Source organism: Lithobates pipiens, unplaced genomic scaffold (genome assembly GCF_037356315.1).
Source record: "Lithobates pipiens isolate NorthernLeopardFrog02 unplaced genomic scaffold, aLitPip1_a1.2 Scaffold_18, whole genome shotgun sequence".
Lineage (NCBI taxonomy): Eukaryota > Metazoa > Chordata > Amphibia > Anura > Ranidae > Lithobates > Lithobates pipiens.
The window spans coordinates 393,476,661-393,499,263 of NW_027507758.1; the positions used below are offsets into that span (position 1 = coordinate 393,476,661).

The 22,603-nt window shown below is 40.6% G+C and overlaps 1 protein-coding gene and 1 pseudogene across 1 annotated transcript in view; both read left to right on the forward strand.

Moving 5' to 3' along the window:
* PRIM2 (DNA primase subunit 2) overlaps nucleotides 1-22,603 on the forward strand; it is a 264,458-nt gene that overhangs the window by 72,809 nt on the left and 169,046 nt on the right. The window lies entirely within an intron of this gene.
* Nucleotides 8,787-8,905, forward strand: LOC143990827 (5S ribosomal RNA; annotated as a pseudogene).

Here is a 22,603-nt window from a genome sequence, read left to right on the forward strand (position 1 = left end):
TATAGCAGTGATTACTGTATAAATGACAATGGTCCCAAAAATGTGTCAAAAATGTCCGATGGGTCCCCCACAATGTCGCAGTCACAATAAAAATCGCTGATCGCCGCCATTACTAGTAAAAAAAATAATAAAAAATGATTAATAAAAATGCTATAAAACTATCCCTATTTTGTAAGCGCTATAACTTTTGCGCAAACCAATCAATAATCGCTTATTGCGATTTTTTTTTTTTACCAAAAATATGTAGAAGAATACGTATCGGCCTAAACTGAGGGAAAAAAATGTTTTTTTATATATTTTTGGGGGATATTTATTATAACAAAAAGTAAAAAATAATGCGTTTTTTTCAAAATTGTCGCTCTATTTTTGTTTATAGCGCAAAAAATAAAAACCGCAGGGGTGATCAAATACCACCAAAAGAAAGCTCTATTTGTGGGAAAAAAAGGACGTCAATTTTGTTTGGGAGCCACGTCGCACGACCGCGTAATTGTCAGTTAAAGCAACGCAGTGCCGAATCGCAAAAAGTGGTCTGGTCTTTGACCAGCAAATTGGTCCGGTCTGAAAGTGGTTAAACGATTGGAAAAAGTTGGTTAATGCGAACGTGACCATGTATGAAATGACATGAAAAAATTCAATAAAGTCTGGGAGAAATGGGTTAACTCTGAAAGCACTATACATTCAGATGGATAACTGTACAAGATCAAGCTGTAGTTGAAATGACAATTGGATGATCCAATGTAGGGATGAACCGCAGCACACAGCACAAATGTTTACGAGGGATCTTTCCCTCGGGTTTTACTTGTATTGGTTTTTTTGTCCCTTTCTGGAGTACACTGAAAGCAATCTATAACTTAGTTGCAGAAACCAGTTTTTATTTTCAATATTCAGTGTACTTCTATTTTGTACAACCTAGGTTGGTTAAAAATAAGAGTAGCCGAATGCATTAACAACAAGACATTGGAATGAATAATAATCTTTGTTACCCACACAAATAGTATGGCATAAAAATAGCATATTTCACACTGTACCTTACTGTGATTTTATTGTGGAAATAACATGTATGAATATTTGGCAAATAAAAAAAAAAGTTCACTCATATTACTGAGTGAAGATTCTTAAATCCTTTATTAACCCCTTTTGTGCTTAAGGGTAAAAAAAAAAAATACATCTTAATGCCTAAGCCTAAATTTGCAACTTTGACTTTTTTTTCACAAAATAGTAAATCCTTTTTTTTTTTTTTTTTATGTAACTGTATATTTCTTGCTACTACCATAACCAAAAGAACAACCCAAAATACATTTTCCTGCTCCTGACGATCGCAGTGATACCACTTTTTTTTTTTTTTTTTTTATAATCCTACCTAAAATGTTCTGACACTGGTACTAATTTAAGAAAGAAAAAAAAAACAGATTTTGACCCTGACCTTGACCCAAATGCTAACCCTGGCACTGACCTAGATCAAACCTTTATCTAGGTATTTTTTTAAACTTTTTTTCTTCTTTTTTTTTTATCTTTTTTTTTTTTTTCCACACTTTATTTTTTTCTGTCTCTGCAAGGACAGAGAAGAATACATTGTATATCTCTTGTCCATTCACATAGTCAAAAAAGAAAACGGGGGTGGGCCAATCAGTGGCCATCACAGCTATCAGGTAACCTAGAATCAGATGATCGTTTGAACGGGGCCCGGGGCTTTCAGTGAGATCCTGGTCTCTGTGCTGTCAGCACTCCCAACACAAGAGGAAATATGCAGGCACACGGAAAAAAAAGCCCAGTTCAGTGGGGACGCACACTTGTGTTACGTCAGGGCCAAGGGTTAAACTAGTCTCCATGTCTTAGTCATGCTGTAGATCTTGGGTTAAGGAGTTTCTCGTAATATGCTTGCCATATTATTGCCCAACATACTTTTTTTAATTACAGGTGTTTTCCTAACTCTTTTGAAAGTGTTTAATTTTTAAAGGGCAACTCTGTGTGTGTGTTTTATTTTTTTATTTTTTATTATTGCTGTCTGTCTCTGTTTAGGAGATTTCCTCTATGTTCTGGTGACACAATTTTTACCAACAGAAAATGATGGCAGATCTTTAAAATGGAACTAAAGTCATACAAACAAAAAAATTACCAGTAGGTAGACTGTGGTTTTTTTTTATCAGAAGAGATATCAAGAGTCTTTGTGTAAAAAAAAAAAAAAAAAAAAGTCCCCTGCTCCTAGTATTTTTTATTTTTTTTGTTCTGCACTGTCTAGTGCGTATCGCAGCTGCTGTGCACATTTTGTCGGGCGCTTACCCCCACCAACTTAGGTTTATATTCAGTTTAAAATGAAAACGAACCACAGTAAAAAGTGGTTCCAACCTTCACCAAACTGACCGGCTCTCATTTGAGCTGGTTCACACATCTCTGGGAAGGCTGCAGAGCAGATTGCATAGGGGGTCGCACAGTGTCCGTCTGGCTCAGTTTCAGGTCCGAATTCAGGCAAAAATTCGGCCCTGATTCATCCCTGAAATAGAGGACCAGACTCCTGCTGTGAGCCACATCCGAATGAATTGTGAACCCTGCCTAAAAGCTGGGTTCACACTTAATATACAGGCTGGGAGGAAATCTTTCCAAAAGACCTCAATACGAGTCTGACAAAAGGGTCTAACCCATTCACCACTTTATAGAAAACAAATTTTTACCCGAAGTTTTTTTGTTTTTTATTTCTTTCTGTTTTTATTTCTTTTGTTTGAGGTTAAAAATATATGTATCCTATAGTTCAACATGGAGAGGCCTTTTTTTTTTTTTTTTTTTTTTCCTCCCCCTTAACCGTGATGGGTGATGGGCCAACCATTTACCCTTTCTCTATAAACAAAAAATCATCAGAAAAACTGTGCCTGTAATAGGAGATTGTAAATGCTTCATTCTCCTTATGCCTATGCCACTGAACTCCTCTACAGCATATCATTTACATTTATTAAATTGACATAATGTCTGTAATTGCAGTGGCTTCTCTGAATACTCCAGTCAGGTCGCCCTGTCAAATTGTTCATCAGGTTATTTGTTGAAATCTTTTTTTATTTGTTTTTTTTATAAAGCTATTGTAGAAAATCATAGGTACAAAGATGCTGGATAAACTACAAATAATGAAAAGAACTTTGGACTTGTGAAACGTATGCCTTCGTAGTATTCAGACTGATCAACCAGTGCATCTATAAATGAAGAATGATTAAGTATTTGCATGCTTTGATGATTTTGAGAAGTCACTTGACTCAGTTTAGATCCATGATGCAGAAAGACCTACATAAAAAGCATTTGCTGCTGGAATTCATGCATTGCAAAAGTCAGTAGAAGACACATTCTTCCATCAGGTCCATAACAGAGACAAATCTATTTTGTAAGGTCAGCCAAGTTTAAATCCCCCCCCACCCCCCCCCCCCCCAATTCCACCCACCCAGGTATTTCCCTCTTTATGGAAGTACATTCAATTCTTTTTGCTGCAGCATTCTCTGGTGATAACCCCTGATGTGAAAGGGCTAACCTTGAATTATTAACCTCGTTTTTGGTACTCTTTATCTCCAGGGCTAGCTCTGCCAAGTACTGAGATAAGTTTTTGCTTTATTCATTGAGTTTTTTTTTAGCATTTACGATCGCCAATAGCATGTCTTAGAACAGAAGTACAGCAAGAAAAGGGCCGTTAAAGTTCACAAAAAGTGTGCACATCAAAAAATATATAATATTGCAGCAGCTTTTAAGTGTGATTAATTTTAAAGAAATAAATACAAATAGTAGTGTTGCACTCCTAGAGCTCATCTCCCCCCTGCCCCGCCACTCTCTCCTTGCCTTGAGTGAGCAATGCTTTTCCCCACCAACTTCTTCTTGAGCTTGGCTATTGCCCACATATATGTCAATCTGTGTCTCTACCTCAGTAGCTGGGACTGTAGTGATCAGAAGCCATTGTAGCAATGTCTGCTGCCTCTGTCATTGCTACAACATCTTCTAATTTCTACAATCCCAGCCACAGAGCGAGGGAGACGCAGGTTGAGATAGTCAGTATGGTACATATGATTCTGATTCCACAGTAAAGAGGATAAGCATGTTTGGGAAAATATATCCACCTGCAATGACCAGCAAATAACATGGGTTTATCAGGCAAAGGCTATTTTGGCCCATCTCGGAGGGCCTATAAGAAAAGATGAGTGCATACCCATTGGGATCCTTGGTGGTGGTCTGCATATCCCTACTTTGGGTGGATTTCAGAGTGTTTTTATTTTTGACAAGTACTTTTTGACAACTGATAATGGACAATCACTAATTATCTGGTTTGCACAGACTGATTTCTATAAATTTGCTTTGCATTTTGAATGATTATACCACCGCATACTTTTGTAAGTGCTTATTTTCATGTCCTTGCATCAACAAATTTGTAGTGGACTTTCTTGTTAGTAATGAACAGTTATTACATTTTAGCTTGCACAGGATTTTTGTGTCATTCAATTTAAATAGGTTATCACATACACATGTGAACACACAACATTGAGTGCAACACACAAATTTTATTTAATTAAGAAACAGGCTTTGACTACCAACAAGGAGAGGAGAAAACTTGTCTTATGGTTGTCAACCCAAGAACTGGAACCCAGTCCTAAGTTATAGTCAAGCATCAGTAATATATTTGCACTAATGGCATTTTCTGAGTTTTGCTGGGTACCAAATTCAATAGAAAGCCTTGCACAAGGCACTGCCTTTACCTTTTCGATAAGCTTCATTGACTTTTTTAAATTCTTAACATGTTTGACTTCACCAGAAGGTAGTGTGCCTGGTCTGTCAGTGTTCAGTCTTGCTAAGTTCTCAGTGTATGTGAACTGTTCTCTCCAAGCAACCGTGGAGAGAGAAAAAGACATTAAGTCTAACCCTCTACCATCTTCTCTTAACAATGAAAAGGTATTTCTATAGTACTCATATAGCAACAAAATGTGAAGAATTCAGTTTGCTTTTCATCTTAGTCTTGTGAGTTTTTGTTTTCTGCTATAAGGGCCAGTTCACACCACATGCAGTCCAGTGTGGGGTTTTTTTCTGCATCAAAAACGCATGGATTCTAGGTTTTATGGTTTTCAGTAGCGTAGTTCACACCAGTGCAGTCAGTTCCCGTTTTAAAATAAAAAAGCGCATGCAGAAAAGTGCACTCCCTATATAACCCCTCCCACTACTGGGAGTACCTCAATTTTTATGCTAGTGTCTAGGTGTTGGTCACGGAGTAAAGAGCAATCCTTGCTGGGGCTAGCTATGCAGACGGATCCATTCATGGTGTCTTTCTGGCTGAATTGATCGGTACCCGGGCCTTGTATCCAAAGAAACAAGGTTTTTGCCTGTGAATGCTTCTCTTTTGAGAGCTGGACTCTGGAATCCAGTACTTTTTGGTATTAAGGGCATAAAGTGTACTGCCAGCAATAGGAGGGGCACAATGCAAGGTCGGGCCAAGGCTTGGTGCAGAGTTGGTCGTCTTCAACGCGGGAATGTATTAAAAAAATAAAAATAAAAACTCCATTTGTGCTGGCTGAAAATTGTCACAGAGACAAGAGAACAAAGGGAGCATGAAAGAGGTTTTGTTGACACAGGCATTTCTTGCTTAACACTTTTACTATATGCATGAGGCTGAGCATTAATAGCAGCGGCAGCGGCTGCACTATTGCTCAAGCAGTGGATGTGATTTCTTCTGGTAGTACCTCTGCTTTGTGCATTGGGCTAAGGTCAGAAGGGGGGTTAAAACGCCCCCAAAATAGAGCTAAAAGGGTTCCCCTCAAGCTCTGGAAAGCCTACTCATCTGTACAAATGGCATCCTCCTCTGCGAGTGAGGTCCATTAAATGTTTGCAACCGTTTTCAACACTGCAGCCTTTTTCCCTTCTTTTTTCCCTCAGCCATGATGGGTTTAAAAAAAAAAAAAAAGTTTAGCCACTTTAATCGCACAGGTTCTCTTCCATTGCCCAGGACCCTCAAACTGAGGAACTAGGGGTAGGAGAAGATGAATCCCCTCAGGGAACCGTAGTGAGGCTGATGACTCCTCTTCTGAGGTGCCAAATGTGGGAGAATCAGCTGGTTTCAATCTTAAGATTGATGATGGAGCAATTTCTTGTATGGTCCACACCACATTTATGCTCCCTTAACTGAGTGTTTGGGTTCACTAAAGCTTCCTAAAACTGTGCATGCCCTTTCCTGTCCATTTATTGTTGGAAAAGTTTTTTTTGTATCTGAGAGGATCTCCCAGATAAAATTTTTTTGTTTTTTTTTACACTTTATCCTATGGTGGTGGAAATTCTCCAAGTAGAGTATACCAGCAATTAAACACTTTTTTTCTATGGCAGATTGAGCAGCCTGCGTTGACAGTAATTGCTTAACCACTTAAGCAATTGTCAGCCTAAGGACCAGAGGTATTTTTACAATTTCGCACTGCACTGCTTTAACTGGTAATTGCGCAGTCATGCAATGTTGTACCCAAACGAAATTCGCGTCCTTTTCTTCCCACAAATAGAGCTTTCTTTTGATGGTATTTGATTGCCTCTGCGATTTTTATTTTTTGCGATATAAATGGAAAAAGACTGAAAATTAAAAAAAAAAGATATTTTCTACTTTTTGTTATAAGAAAAATTTTATAAACTCAATTTTAGTCATACATTTAGGCCAAAATGTATTCAGCCACATGTCTTTAGTAAAAAAAATGTCAATAAGCGTATATTTATTGGTTTGCGCAAAGGTTATAGTGTCTACAAACTAGAGTACATTTTCTGAAATTTACACAGCTTTTAATTTATGACTGCCTATCTCATTTCATTGAATAATGACAAAAAAAAAAGTTTACAAAAAGTTGTCTCTAAATATTGCTCACACATGCCATAGTTATATGTGGAATTGCACCCCAAAATATATTCTGCTGCTTCTCCTGAGTACGGGGATACCACATGTGTTGGACTTTTTGGGAGCCTAGCCGCGTACGGCACCCCGAAAACCAATCCCTGCCTTAAGGATTTCTAAGGGTGCAAATTTTTGATTTCACTCCTCACTACCTATCACAGTTTCGAAGGCTATAAAAATGCCACAAAATAACACAAAACCCCCCCATATGACCCCATTTTGGAAAGTAGACACCCCAAGCTATTTACTGAGAGGCATGTTGAGTCCATGGAATATTTTATATTTTGCCACAAGTTGCGGGAATATTACAAACTTTTTTTTTTTTTTTTTTGCACAAAGTTGTTACTAAATGATATCTTGCTCACACATGCTATGGGCATATGTAAAATTACACCCCAAAATATATTCTGCTGCTTCTCCTAAGTACGGGGATACCACATGTGTGGGACTTTTTGGGAGCTTAGCCGCGTACGGGACCCCAAAAACCAAGCACCACCTTCAGGATTTAAATATAAAACGCTACCAAAAAAAACTGTTAGCGATCGCAGGGATCAGGTCTGACTCTGCAAACGCTGCAGTTATGTGTTTGGTGTTTTGTAAGTGACAGTGATCGATCGATACTGCACTTGGGTGTGTTGGGTGGAGGGGCAAAACGCAGGTGCTAGCGGGTATCTGGGCTGATCCCACTAACAATGTGTTTTTTTTGGAACTCTAAACTGCTGGGGACGCTAGTATAGATCTGATCAGATCAGATATTGATCTGTTCAGATACTATACCACTACGGGAGGTGTATGCTTTACGCGTGGGTGTTAGCGGTACTGGCACTAACCTAGTGCTGCCTGGGGCGACGCAGACCCTATCTGACCCTAAAACCTAATTGATATCACCTGCTGGGGGATCAGGGGGTTAAACCTTTATTGGGTAATAAATGGTGGGTGCTCTGATGCTATAAAAAGCAAACTAACTAACCAGAGTCACCTGTAACACTTATACGTGATCACTGGTGAAAGGATTAACTCTAGGGGCAATCAGGGGGTTAAAATCTTTATTAGATAGTATATGGGGGTACCTAACACTATATAAAAAGCCTGGCAGTGAACCTAAAAAATAACTAGTTACCTAGCGGCACCAGTGACACTAATGCAGCGATCAGAAAAACGATCGCTTAGTGACACTGGCAAAAGGGGGTGAAAGGGTTAACTCTAGGGACAATCAGGGGGTTAAACCTTTATGGGGGGTAGGGGGCTACCCTGGACCTAACACTAACTGCCCTGACACTTTTTACAGTCACAACTGACACTAAATGCAGTGATCAGTAAATGATCACTGCAATCAGTGACACTGTGACTGGGAAGGGATCGAGGTGGTGACAGTGTGCCTATGTGTACCTACATGTCAGTGTAGTGTTGGTGCACTTACTATGTCTTCTCTCCTCGCAGTCCGGTCAAAAAGACCGCCCCGAGGAGAGTGACATCACTTCCTCCTGCCTGTGTTTACACTACACAGGCAGGGGAAGCTTCTCATTCGCCAGGAGCGATCGAGAGGGCATGGCCAGAAACCAACGGCCATCGCCTCATTCCGGATCGCTCCTGAAGCGAAACAGACCGCCGCAGCCAGCGGGAGGGGGTCCGATCGGACGCCCCACCCGCTGGAAGGCAGGCATGTACGGGTACATGATTGTGCCCGTCCGTGCCATTCTGCCGACATATTTTTACATGCGGCGGTCCTAAAGTGGTTAATCATTGTGAGGCCAGTTTAACAGGTGTTCAAGTATCCTGCTCAGCAGGCCCAGAATCTGGCAGCTTTATGTTTGCAATAATTTCTTTGTGGGTTTCTATGGTAGAACCTCCACAAGGTCCCCATGCAGGTGCTTGCTTATAAATTAGCCAACCGCACGACTGCTGAGCTGCCTACGGCCACATCACCCTGAAAGCATCCGATCTCATCTGATCTCAGAAGCTAAGCAGGGTCAGGCCTGGTTAGTACCTGTATGGGAGACCGCCTGGGAATACCAGCTGCTATACACGGTTCCGTGCACCATTGTTGCTAACATAAACAGCTAAACACATGAGTGTGGAAATGTACGTCAGCGGAGGATAAACTACCTTTCACCATGCAGAAGCTCCTGGCTAGTCTTACTTTCGCGGTGAAACAGCTATTTGAGAATGTTTGTATAATTCATCCAAAGAAATTCTAGTGGGAAAAGTACTCCCTTTTGCCATTTAAGTAAAGGAGTAAATATATTTTCATTTTTAAACTCCTTCTTTTGTGCCAGGGGCATCAGCCTCCAGGCAGCCACGATGGCTTCCGCAATCAGGTTCAAAAGGTAATCGTCCAATTTAACCCCAGGGACAAAAGAGATCTAGGGGGAGGAAACTTAAAAGATGCTGAAGCCTCCTTATGAGGAGGCGCCCCGCTCGCTTAATAGGGGAAATTCTTCTGCAGTTCTCAAGGATCTGACAGGAAGACGAATAAGGGTCTTCCTCAATAGCTCCAAGGTACAAGCCCGGGTTCCAAGTCTCCCGTCTCCTCATTTTTTTTTTTTTCTCTATCCGATCAGTAGTCTCCTTCCTACAAGGGGGAGAACTTCTGGCGTTGATCGACATCAAGGATGCTTATCTCCATCTTTCTATGATTCGAGATGGAACATCTTTATTTCCAGTTTGTAGCTCTAACTATTCGGGCTAGCTACTGCACCTCAAGTGTTTATAAAGATCCTGGCTCCTCCTTTAGCCACATTAATTGCTCAAAGTATAACGATACTAGCCTACTTAGACGATCTACTCTTGATAGATCAATCGGTAGCCCGTTTAAACCAAAGTCTGGTCATCCCAGTCAGCTACCTGGAATACTTTAGGTTGGATCCTCAACCTAGAAAAATCCTCCTTAAAACCATCAAGGAGATTGCAGTACTTAGGGCTGATCATAGATATAGTCAAAAAAAGGTTATTTTTGCCCCAGGAAAGAATCGGTTCTGATTCAGTTGATCAAAACAAAGAAGAATCCTATTAATTTTTGCATGAGTTTATTGGGAAAAATTGCTTCCTTCGAGGCGATTCCCAATTTCGCAGTTTCATTCAAGACTGCTGCAAAACAGTATCCTGTCAACTTGGAACAAGAAGGTCCAAACTCTAGATTTTCTGATGCGTTTATCCACCAAAGTGCGTCAGAGCCTCAATTGGTTAATATCCAAAAAGTGCTCGTTCACACCAGACGCAGTTCTGTGTGCTTTTTTTTTTCTGCACTAAAAATGCATGCACAGTGTTTTCCATGTATTCTAATGGCTCTAGTTCACCCCATGCAGTCAGTTTCCGCTGCAGAAACTGACCGAAAACTGACTGCATGTTGTGAACTAGAGCCATTGGAATACATGGAAAACACTGCATGCATTTTGTGCAGAAAAAAAGTGCACGGCACTGAATGGACCTGCGTCTGGTGTGAACTAGCCCTAAAAAGAAAAATCCTTTCTACTGGTTACTTGGAAAGTTGTAACAACAGATGCCAGCCTTTTGGGCTGGGGAGCAGTCCTGGAAGAAGCCTCTGTCCAAGGGAAGTGGTCCAAATTAGAGCTGACCTTGCCCATCAATATTCTAGAGATTTGGGCAGTACGCCTGGCCCTAAAGGCGTGGACGCTCAGACTACGGAATTATCCTGTCAGGATCCAATCTGACAATGCCACGGGTCTGGCAGAGGATGTAGATCAAAACGGCAGCTTTTTTTTTTTTTTTTTTTTTTTTATTGTCCGCTTCCATCAGATGGATTGCACTTTTTTTTGAAACGTTGAGAATAAAAACAAAAGATTTTTACCATTGTATAACAGTGTAAATTTGCTATCCCGTCAAAATAACTCAACACACAGTCATTAATGTCTAAACCCGTGGCAACAAAAATTAGTACATCCACTATGTGAAAATGTCCAAATTAGGCCCGATTAGCCATTTTCCCTCCCTGGTGTCATGTGGCTTGTTAGTGTTACAGGATTGCAGGTGTGAATGGGTAACATACTGGTCACTGGAAGTTCAACGTGGCACTTCATGGCAAAGAACTCTCTGAGAATCTGAAAAAAAGGAATTGTTGCTCTACATAAAGATGGCCTAGTCTATAAGAAGATTGCCAAGACCCTGAAACTGAGCTGCAACACAGTGGCCAAGACCATACAGTGATTTAACAGGACAGGTTGTACTCTAAACAGGCCTCGCCATGGTTGACCAAAGAAGTTGAGAACACGTGCTCAGCATCATATCCAGAGGTTGTGATTGGGAAATATATATGTATGAGTGCTGCCAGCATTTCTGCAGAGGTTGAAGGGGTTGGGGTGGTCAGCCTGTCAGTGCTAAGACCATATGTCGCACACTGCATCAAATTGGCCTGCATAGCTGTCGTTCCAGAAGAGACCGAGATGAGTGTATTTGATTCAAATGGTGTCAAGCATGTGTGTGGCAGCAACCAGATGAAGAGTACAAAGACAAGTGTGTCTTGCCTACAGTCAACCATGGTGGTGGGAGTGTCATGGTCTGGGGCTGCATCAGTGCTGCTGACACTAGGGAGCTACAGTTCATTGAGGGAACCATTAATGCCAACATGTACTGTGACATACTGAAGCAGAGCATGATTTCCCCCCCCCCCCCCTTCAGAGACTGGGCAGCAGGACAGTATTCCAACATAACTACCCCAAACACACCCCCAAGACGACCATTGACTTGTCTCCAGACCTAACCACTATTGTGCATCTGTGGGGCATCCTCAAACGGAAGTGGAAGATGATTCCAGTGCCAGCCTGTGAAGCGCTGGTAAACTGCATGCTCAAGAGGGTTAAGGCAGTGCTGGAAAATAATGGTGACCACACAAAATATTTACACTTGGCCCAGTTGGGACATTTTCACTTAGGGGGGTGTATTCACTTTTGTTGCTAGCGGTTTAGACAGTAACCGCTTCCTGACTGCTGCAAACCGATGTACGTCAGCAGAATGGAACGATGTGCAAAAGGGCGTATCCATAAATCTTTTCTTAGTCCCGGGTTTGCGGGTGGCGCACGCGCCTCCGAAGCGTGCCCGTGGGTCCCACGGACTCTGTCTCTTGGTGGCCAGAGATTGCGAAAAGCAGAGGCAGAACGGGAATGCAAGGCATTTCCCTGTTCTGCCTACTAACAGGGAGCAGTGATATGTCATGTCCTAGGTAGCCCACCCCCCACAGTTAGAACACGCTAGAGCTGCACGATTAATTATCAAGAATCATTATCACTAATCTTTCCTCATTGCAATCTTGATAACTTTTTTCACGATTCTTGGAAAGCAAAGAATTCTCCCTGCTCTTCTGAAGCCACAGCTATCAAAAGAAAGGAAGAAAAAAAATCTAGGCAGTCTGCCAAGAAGCACAACATTCTTTATCAGTTGAACTAAGTCTAAACATTGTAACAATTTGTCAATGGAATATACTTTCTGTGTAAGTGAGGAAAGTTTAACTACTTAAACACTAAACCTTTTTCTGACATTTGTTGGTTTCAAGTTAAATTTTTTATTTTTTTGCTAGAAAATGACTTAGAACCCCCAATAATTATATCTATCTATCTATCTATCTATCTATCTATCTATCTATCTATCTATCTATCTATCTATCTATCTATCTATCTATCTATCTATCTATATATATATTTATATAAACATTTTTTTTTTTAGTAGAGACCCTAGAGAATAAAATGATGGTTGTTGCAATATTTTATGTCACACTGTATTTGCGCAGCAGTCTTTCAAATGCAATTTGTTTGGAAAAAATTACATTAATAGATTAAAAAAAACTAGCCAGTAAAGTTAGCCCAATTTTTTTGTATAATGTGACTCTCATTTTGGCCAGAATCGTGCAGCTCTAGAACTGAACTGAACACACATTTAACCCCTTGATCTCCCTCTAGTGTTTAACCCCTTCCCTGCCTGTGACATTTACACAGTAATCGGTGGCTTTTTTTTAGCTCTGTATAAATGTCAATTGTCCCCAAAGTGTCAAGTGTCCGATCTGTCTGCTGCAATGACGCGGTTCTGATAAAAATCGCAGATCACCGCAATTACTAATAAAAATAAAAATGCCATAAATCTATCCTCTAATTTTGCAGATGCTATAACTTTTGCGCAAACCAATCAATATACACTTTTCACGATTTCTTTTTTTTTTTACCAAAAATATGTATGTTTAAACTGAGAAAGAAATTAAGGTTTTTTTTTTTGGTTTTTTTAAATATATATATATATATATATATATATATATATATATATATATAATGTATTTCGGGGCAATTTATTATAGCAAAAAGTAAAAAATGTAGCTTTTTTTTAAATTGTTGATTTTTTTTTTGTTTATAGCGCAATAAAAACTGCCGAGGTGGCCAAATACCACCAAAAGAAAGCTCTATTTGAGTGAAATTTTTTTTGGGGTATAATGTCACATGATCACACAATTGTTAGTTAACCACTTAAGGACCGCCGTATTGCCATTGTACGTCAGCACAATGGCACAGGCAGGCACAATCACGTACATCTACGTGATTGCCTTCCAGCGGGTGGGGGGTCCGATCGGACCCCCTCCCGCTGTTTACGGCGGTCCGATTCGGTCCAGGAGCGCTCCGTGATGAGGGGATGGCCGTTGGTTTTCGGCCACCCCCTCTGGATCGCTCCTGGCCAATGAGAAGCTTCCTCCCCTGTGTATTGTTTACACAGGAAGGAGGAAGTGATGTCATTCTCCTCGGGGCGGTCTTTTTGACCGGACTACGAGGAGAAGAGTAAAAGTAAGTGTGCACCAACACTACACTGACATGTAGGTACACACAGGCACACAAACCCCCCCCGATCCCCCCCCCCCGATCGCCCCCCGATCCCCCCCCCGCCCCCCCTCCCCCCCCAGTCACAGTGTCACTGATTGCATTGATCATTTCTTTACTGATCAATGCATTCAGTGTCAGTTGTGACAGTAAAAACTGTCAGGACAGTTAGTGTTAGGTCCAGGGTAGCCCCCTATCACCCCCCAATAAAGATTTAACCCCCTGATTGCCCCTAGAGTTAACCCTTTCACCCCCTTTTGCCAGTGTCACTAAGCGATCATTTTTCTGATCGCTGCATGTGTCGCTAGGTAGCTATTTATTTTTTTAGGTTCACCGCCAGGTTTTTATATCGCTAGGTACCCCGATATACTACCCAATAATGGTTTTAACCCCCAGATTGCCGCTAGTTAACCCTTTCACCCCCTTTTGCCAGTGTCACTAAGCGATCGTTTTTCTGATCGCTGCATTAGTGTCGCTACAGTCGCTAGGTAGCTAGTTATTTTTTTAGGTTCACCGCCAGGTTTTTATAGCGCTAGGTACCCCGATATACTACCCAATAATGGTTTTAACCCCCTGATTGCCGCTAGTTAACCCTTTCACCCCCTTTTGCCAGTGTCACTAAGCGATCGTTTTTCTGATCGCTGCATTAGTGTCGCTACAGTCGCTAGGTAGCTAGTTATTTTTTTAGGTTCACCGCCAGGTTTTTATAGCGCTAGGTACCCCGATATACTACCCAATAATGGTTTTAACCCCCTGATTTCCGCTAGTTAACCCTTTCACCCCCTTTTGCCAGTGTCACTAAGCGATAATTTTTCTGAACGCTGCATCAGTGTCGCTAGTGTCGCTAGGTAGCTAGTTATTTTTTTAGGTTCACCGCCAGGTTTTTCTAGCGCTAGGTACCCCGATATACTACCCAATAATGGTTTTAACCCCCTGATTGCTGCTAGTTAACCCTTTCACCCCCTTTCACCAGCGATCACAGTATAAGTGTCACTGGTGACGCTGGTTAGCCAGTTAGTTATTTAGGTTCCCCGTCAGGTTTTTATATAGCGCCAGGGACCCCCATATACTACCTAATAAAAATTTGAACCCCCTGATTGCCCCTAGTTAACCCTTTCACCACTGATCACCGTATAAGTGTTACGGGTGACTCTGGTTAGTTTGTTTTTTATAGCATTTTATATTCAAATCCGGAAGGCAGTGCTTGGTTTTCGGGGTCCCGTACGCGGCTAGGCTCCCAAAAAGTCCCCCACATGTGGTATCCCCGTACTCGGGAGAAGCAGCAGAATTTATTTTGGGGTGTAATTTGACTTCTGCCCATAGCATGTGTGAGCAATATATCATTTAGTGACAACTTTGTGCAAAAAAAAAAAAAAGTTTGTAATATTCCCGCAACTTTTGGCAAAATATAAAATATTCCATGGACTCAACATGCCTCTCAGTAAATAGCTTGGGGTGTCTACTTTCCAAAATGGGGTCATTTGGGGGTGTTTTGTGCTATTTTGGCATTTTATGGCCTTCGAAACTGTGATAGGTAGTGAGGAGTTAAATCAAAAATTTGCACCCTTAGAAATCCTGAAGGTGGTGATTGGTTTTCGGGGTGCCGTGCGCGACTAGACTCCCAAAAAGTCCCACACATGTGGTATCCCTGTACTCGGGAGAAGCAGCAGAATGTATTTTGGGGTGTCATTTCACATATGCCCATAGCATGTGTGAGCAATATATCATTTAGTGACAACTTGGTGCAAAAAAAAAAAAGTTTGTAATATTCCCGCAACTTGTGGCAAAATATAAAATATTCCATGGACTCAACATGCCTCTCAGTAAATAGCTTGGGGTGTCTACTTTCCAAAATGGGGTCATTTTGGGGGGTTTTGTGCTATTTTGGCATTTTATGGCCTTCGAAACTGTGATAGGTAGTGAGGAGTTAAATCAAAAATTTGCACCCTTAGAAATCCTGAAGGTGGTGATTGGTTTTCGGGGTGCCGTGCGCGACTAGACTCCCAAAAAGTCCCACACACGTGGTATCCCCATACTCGGGAGAAGTAGCGGAATATATTTTGGGGTGCAATTCCACATATAACCATGGCATGTGTGAGCAATATATCATTTAGTTTTTTTTTTTTTTTTGTCATTATTCAATCCCTTAGGACAAAAAAAATAAATATTCAATGGGCTCAACATACCCATCAGCAATTTCCTTGGGGTGTCTACTTTCCAAAATGGGGTCATTTGGGGGGGATTTGTACTGCCCTGCCATTTTAGCACCTCAAGAAATGAGATCGGCAGTCATAAATTAAAAGCTGTGTAAATTCCAGAAAATGTACTCTAGTTTGTAGACGCTATAACTTTTGCGCAAACCAAAAAATATACGCTTATTGACATTTTTTTTACTAAAGACATGTGGCTGAATAAATTTTGCCCTCAATGTATGACTAAAATTTAGTTTATTCGATTTTTCTTATAACAAAAAGAAGAAAATATCTTTTTTTTTCAAAATTTTCGCTCTTTTTCCATTTATATCGCAAAAATTAAAAATCGCAGAGGCAATCAAATACCATCAAAAGAAAGCTCTATTTGTGGGAAGAAAAGGACGCAAATTTCGTTTGGGTGCAATATTGCATGACCGCGCAATTACCAGTTAAAGCAGCGCAGTGCGAAATTGCAAAAAGACCTCTGGTCCTTAAGGTGTTTATTGGTCCGGAGCTGAAGTGGTTAAAGCGGCGCAGTGCCGAATCACAAAACATGCTCGGTTCAGGAAGGGGGTAAAATCTTCTGGGGCTGAAGGGGTTAATGGCTGTTGCGTTATTTTGAGGAGACGGCATATTTACACTGTTATACAAGCTGTACACTGACTACTTTACATTGTAGCAAAGTGTCATTTCTTCAGTCTTGTCGCATGAAAAGATATAATAAAATATTTACAAAAATGTGAGGGGTGTACTCACTTTTGTGAGATACTGTATATTATTTGAGATGCTTATTTCAATGTTTATTTTGTAGAACATCATCCTCTATCCTACTTAAAAGCTTCCCTGAAGAAGATACATAATATCACACTATTTGAAACGCATTGGATGCTCCTGTAGTTTTCTTGGTTGTCTGAGGTTATGCTCCCATTTCCGAATTACTGTTGTCTAACGTTTTGTATTTCATTTTTCCTGGAGCAGATTATCTGTGAAGCCATTCTTAAAGTCCCACAAAATTGGAAGATTTTCCCCAGCAAGTAAGTTATGCATAGTGAAATGGAATGACACAGGGATAAAGTATTGAACACGTTAAGAAAGAACGGTGCAAAAAGGCATGGGAAGCCAAGACACCAGCTGAAATCTATCAGTAATTAGAAAACAATCCTGCCCCTTGTCGATGCAAATTAATATCTGCTGGTTTAGTCTCAACTGATGGCTTATAAAAATATGTCTCATTACCAAGGTGTCACAAGAAACTTATTGCTGCCAAACATACTGATGGCATTGGTTACAGAAGGATATTTAAACTTCTGAATGTTCCAGTGAGCACTGTCGAGGCCATAATCTGAAAATGGAAAGAATCTAATTTTACTATAAGGCACAAATTTGTCTACTTTGAGGAGTACAAAACTCTGAAGTAAATCCTCTCATCAGAGGATTGTTCTCGTGCGTCTCCCGCACCTGTAAGATTGATGATACAACTGGATCCCTTTCCCCCAAAACCAACACCAAGCCCCCCCCCCCCCCACCCCCATGTTACTTTCTCTTTTCCCTTCCTTTACCTCTTTCTTTTCTCCTCTATTTTGTCTCCTTAGTGTGATGCTCTGGGTCTTTTTTTTCGCCTCTGTTTTTTATACACTATTGGTGTATACAGTGTAACGTAAAAATGTAATGTGGGATACAGAGGTTCCCCATTACCTGGTATTTCCAGTCACCATTCATACTCGGATCTACATCCTTTACATGCAAGGGCTTATTGCTTTGTTGACCATCTATGTACAGGTTTCTTTTTCAACATACCTATACCGAGTTGTCTGTATTAACTATGTAACCTTAAAATAAAGTATTGAAAATAAAAACAAGATTTCTGCCTGTATGCACACTCACCACACAAGCCTCCATTACTGAAGAAAAAGCATGTTGAAGCTCATTTAAAGTTTGCTCCCCAACAGACAAGCCTGTAAAATTCCAGCAGAATATAGTCTGGTCATTTTAGACCAAAATTGAACTTTTTTTTTGCCATACTACACACCATGTTTGGAGGTCAAATACTTTATCCCTATGTCATTCCATTTTATTACACATAACTTCATTTCTGAACTTATTTGTTTTGTTTTCTTTGTATGTATGGCTTGCATGGGCTGTTACTAATATATGGTGAAAATGTCAGTTCAGTAGCACCTTTAGAAATATATTTACCTACAAAAATGTTGACGTGTTCAATACCTTTTACCCGCTGTGTGTGTGTGTGTGTGTGTGTGTGTGTGTGTATATATATATATATATATATATATATATATATATATATATATATATATATATATATATATATATATAATTTTGATGTGTGAACATTTTATACAACAGAAAATATATCTATATCACTTCAGGACACACCAAACACTGTAAAATAAGTATGCAACATGTTTTACAGGTTGCCTATGGTTTCATTATAATTTTTATTTATATTGATGTATTTCATGAAAATATCCCTGCATTTTTTAAGCCAAATATTATCAAAGTTTATGGTTTCCAGGTTAAGATTTGCCTGTTTATAACATTTATCGCAAATAGCATGTTTAGTAAAGTTTTTACCTGTTTTACCCAATGTGTTTTAGCATTTTTGTGTGTTTTTTATAGAGCAAAGTACCAGATGTTATAGTTTCTAATGGAATGGGTTTTATTGATGGGTTCTAACAGAAGTTACATTTAGTACGTGTTTTATAGTCTTTGTACAGCTGCCATTACAGACATAGATAGTATATTTATGATGCCTTCCACTGCTGCAGGGAACAGTGGTAGTACACTTCAAAATTCCTTTTTTTTTTTCTTTTTTTAACAATCTTTTTTATAAATGCTTTCAATACTTAAATGGCTACTGCTTCAGAATGCCATGTTACATTGCATGTGACAAATGGCCTGCGTAAAGTATATGTAATTCTCCTTCATTATGTGGCATTTGACTGCATTGGGAGTTCTTGACAAATGGAATGGAGTAGAGGCTGTGAATACTTCTGTCAATCATTTGACTTTTTCCAGGTTGGGTCAGTCACTATACAGGATCAGACACAATAACAGGTTGAGGTACCTTCAGAGGACCCAGGTTAATCAGTGCAGGCAGCTCCAAATTTAAACACGTGTAGACCGTCAGTAAGGACTGGGATACTATACTTTTTTGGAGTAATCCTTATCCCCAAATAAGGATTAGATACAATTTTCCATCCTTGGTTGATTGTGCAGAAGCAACTGCAGCAGCAGGGAATTCAGAGACTTTGTAGGCGAGAGTGTAGAAACGTGCTTCAAGTCCCTTTGTTTTTAGTCCACTATTATGGCTGCATTTCGCCATGACATTATATCTGAGGATTCTTGGTATTGAGGAAGGAGGGAATAATGCCTAAAGGGGAGAAAACTCAGGCAGGGCACAGTGATCTGGGCTGTTGGCATAGGGTCCAGATACACTGCAATCTCCCCCCCAACACTGTTGAAGGATCGCATACTGGCAAGGCTACCCTTGTGCATGTAATTCTCCAAACTAAGCATGTAAGTGAGGGATTTCCACAAGGAATACTCACTGCAGAAGCAGGAATTGTTATCGTCCGTGACTTAGGCTATCGTACCCAAGATGACACGACACTGGTTTCTCTTTGTTGGGCAAAATTCTAAATTTAATGAGTGTTCATGTAATATTGTGAACAGGTCCCCTTTTTTAGGAGGGTGCTTCTTCAAAATAACTACTTTAAATGCAGGGAAAAGCATTGTTGCAGTAATATTAACCACACCAAAATATGAATATTCTATGATTGTCAACAGAAGATAGTTTTGGAGAAGAATAGTCAACATTTTTACTGTTCACAGACTTTTATTTAAATTATTTAACCACTTGCCACCCAGGCCAATTCTGACATTTCTCTCCTACATGTAAAAATCAGATTTTTATTTTTTTTTGCTAGCAAAGACCCTAGAGAATACAATGGCGGTTGTTCCAACTTTGTATCTCACACGGTATTGGCGCAGCAATTTTCCGAACACTTTTTTTTGAGAAACAAACACTTTTGTGTTTATTCAAAAAAAACAAAACAGTAAAGTTAGCCCAATGTTGTTACATATTGTGAAAGAGGAACTTATGCTGAGTAAATAGATACCGAACATGTCACTCTTCAAAATTGCACACGCTCGTGCAATGGCGCCAAAGTTCGTTACTTAAAAATCCCCATAGGCGACGCTTGAATTTTTTTTTACTGGTTACATGTTTTGAGGAGGTCTAGGGACAAAATGATTGCTCTCGCTCCAACGTTCGCATCGATACCTCACATGTATGATTTGAACAGCGTTTTCATATGTGGGCAGGACTTGCGTTTGCGTTAGCTTCTGTGTGCAAGCTCATTGGGACAGGGGCGCTTTAAAAAAAAAATTATTGTTAATTATACTTTCTCTTTTTATTTTGGCACTTTTTTGGAAAAAATAATAATAATTTGATCACTTTTATTCCTATTACAAGGAATGTAATCATCCCTTGTAATAGGAATATGACATGACAGGTCCTTTTTATAGTGAGATATAGGATCAATAAGACCCCGCATCTCACCACTAGGCTGGGAAGCCTAAAATAAAAAAATAAAAATAAACCCATCACCACTTTCTAGCCGAAGCGGCGCTGGTTTTTTGAATGCAGAGGTCGGGCGTGATGTCATAACATCGTGCCTGGCCCCCGATGATCATAGATACTCTCTCAAGTGGCGGAACAGCCGCTATGTTCATTCTTATGCTGTAGGGAATCACCGGCTGAAGCTGGCAATATCTCAATGTTGCCTATAGCTACAGGCATCATTCAGATATACCCGATCATGCGGGCCTGAGGAGGTTAATCACTTTCCTTCTCTAGCAAAGTTCTCATTTTTCATGCAAAAGTTAAAATCTGCATATCTTAAAGCGGAGTTCTGCCTAAAGAAGAAAAATTAAGTCAGCAGCTACAAATACTGCAGCTTCTGACTTTTAAAGTAAGGATACTTACCTTTCCAGGGCGCCCGCAATGTCCTCAACCGAAGCCAACCCATCCCTCAGCTCCGGGTGGAGGCACTGGCATTGTTAGTAAGGGAATCGGGAAGTGAAGCCTTGCGGCTTCACAGCCTGGTTCCCTACTGCGCATGCGTGAGTCGCGTTGCACTTTCTGAATGGTTCCAGCTGTGTGTCTCCCAGAAGACAGCGAGTGGGATGGAGGAGGGGCCGGACATGGCGTAGATCGCCACGGATACTGCGGTGATCTTTTGACTAAAGTGGGAACAAATATCTGCATTAGACAGGTATCTCTTCCTCCCCGAAAGGTGTCAAATGTAAGACCGGAGATGGGGAGGAATCCAGACAGCAGAAGTTCAATTTTTGGGTGGAACTCTGATTTAGCCACAAGGTACAGGACACTGACATATTCATAGACCCTTAGTTTTAGGATGCTACCTTCAGGTGCTTGGACACTAGCAAAAGTCTTTTTGGGCTCGTCCTCTAGACCTACTCCTATAACCCTACCATCTCCCTAAGTACTCCTGAGTTTTTTGATGGCTTCCTTTTTTTCCCTAATGGAGAAGTTTTGCTTAACTCGTTTTCTTTTTTCTGTTTGTATTTTTACTGCCTTGTTCTGTAGCAATAGAAGAAGTTCATAGGGATTGATGCAACTTTACTAATATCTTGGGAACCATATCTAAACCCCACTCTGTGGGGATGGCCTGTAAAGTTGTTTTGGTCACTGGATCCTGCTTGGGTGTTCACCTTGACATTTGGTCCTTTCCTATAGTCTCTAGACCAGGGATATGCAATTAGCGGACCTCCAGCTGTTGCAAAACTACAAGTCCCATCATGCCTCTACCTCTGGGTGTCATGCTTGTGGCTGTCAGAGTCTTGCTTTGCCTCATGGGACTTGTAGTTCTGCAACAGCTGGAGGTCCACTAATTGCATATCCCTGCTCTAGACCCTAAAGACCCCTCCAGGGGTATGCCCACCATGATGGGCTAAGCGTGGACCTATATAAGGACCAGCAACATGGACAGGTAAGAGAGGTTCATTGTATTATGTAACTGATACAGCATGTGTCAATATTGCCATTACTTGCTGTATGCTTATTGAAGTGTCTGGTGGAATTTTTTTACCACATTAATCAGAACTTTCACCTGGATGAATAGTTGTTCTATCACACCACAGGTTATACTGTTAGCACAACTTCTGCCTAGAGGTACTAAGATCCTCCCTTCCTTTTTACTGTGAGAACTTCACTGCAAGATGGCCGAGACCTGAGTTGCTGTCTATCCTTCCACAGATACTTACCTTAGGTATTGCACCTTTCTTTGTGAATACCCCCTAGGGGAGCCCCTTCACTGATGGCAATGGTGGAAACCATGGGCAAGGGAACTATGAGAAAAACTGAAGCCCACACTCCCTCTGCCAAAGGTTGCAGAACACAAACTGCCCAGTGATGAGGTTTTCTTGAACCATAGCAGGACTAATCTTTGTCCAGTTCTAGCCCTAATTTAGGCACTTGACAAGTGGCCTATCTGACCAAAGTAGATTTTTTTCAACTCTAACTTTCTTGACCTTTGAGGAAGTAAACCCTGATGTTTTGCTTCCTCTTTGTTCCCTGCAAAGTAAAAGCATAATGGACTATTATGCATTGCATATTAGCCCATTATGTGCCCCTTGCCTGTGGAAGAAGCCTGCGACCTCACCGTTGTCCCCGCTTTTTG